Genomic DNA, 411 nt, shown 5'->3' with positions numbered 1-411 from the left:
GAACTGAATTCACCTATCCTATCACCTAGTAAAATGATTTGATTAGACCTTTCCTCCAATCTAAACTCTTCCCCCAGTGACAACTAATTTCAAATTCCTTGGATAAAAGGGGGGGGGAATGAATAAGCTGAATTTCTTTCCCTTAGCCAAGAATGTAAACTTGATTGGCTTAGATTGCCTAGATGCTCGTGTACAGTGTGCTTCACTCTAACACACATCAGTTCTGTGGTGTCTTTACAGCCCACGATTAGCTAATTCACAAAACAAACCAGACAATGAGGTATGTGGTAATAATAATGACAGCTAACATTTATTGAATGTTTACCATGTGCTAGTACAGCTACAGGTACTTTACATATATTAACTCATTTTATCTTCAAAATAACTACATGAAATAAATGCTATTATGAT

At 35.8% G+C, this 411-nt stretch overlaps 1 protein-coding gene across 1 annotated transcript in view; it reads left to right on the top strand.

Annotated features, from left to right (window-relative positions):
* LOC105819659 (CUB and sushi domain-containing protein 3) overlaps positions 1-411 on the top strand; it is a gene marked incomplete at both ends in the record, with an annotated part of 761280 nt that overhangs the window by 404689 nt on the left and 356180 nt on the right. The gene's annotated exons all lie outside the window — the stretch shown is intronic.

This window comes from Propithecus coquereli, unplaced genomic scaffold (assembly GCF_000956105.1).
Source record: "Propithecus coquereli isolate 6110/MARCELLA unplaced genomic scaffold, Pcoq_1.0 Scaffold494, whole genome shotgun sequence".
Classification (NCBI taxonomy): Eukaryota; Metazoa; Chordata; class Mammalia; order Primates; family Indriidae; genus Propithecus; species Propithecus coquereli.
Note: the sequence above shows the minus strand (reverse complement) of the source record. Positions and strands in the feature narration are given on the sequence as shown.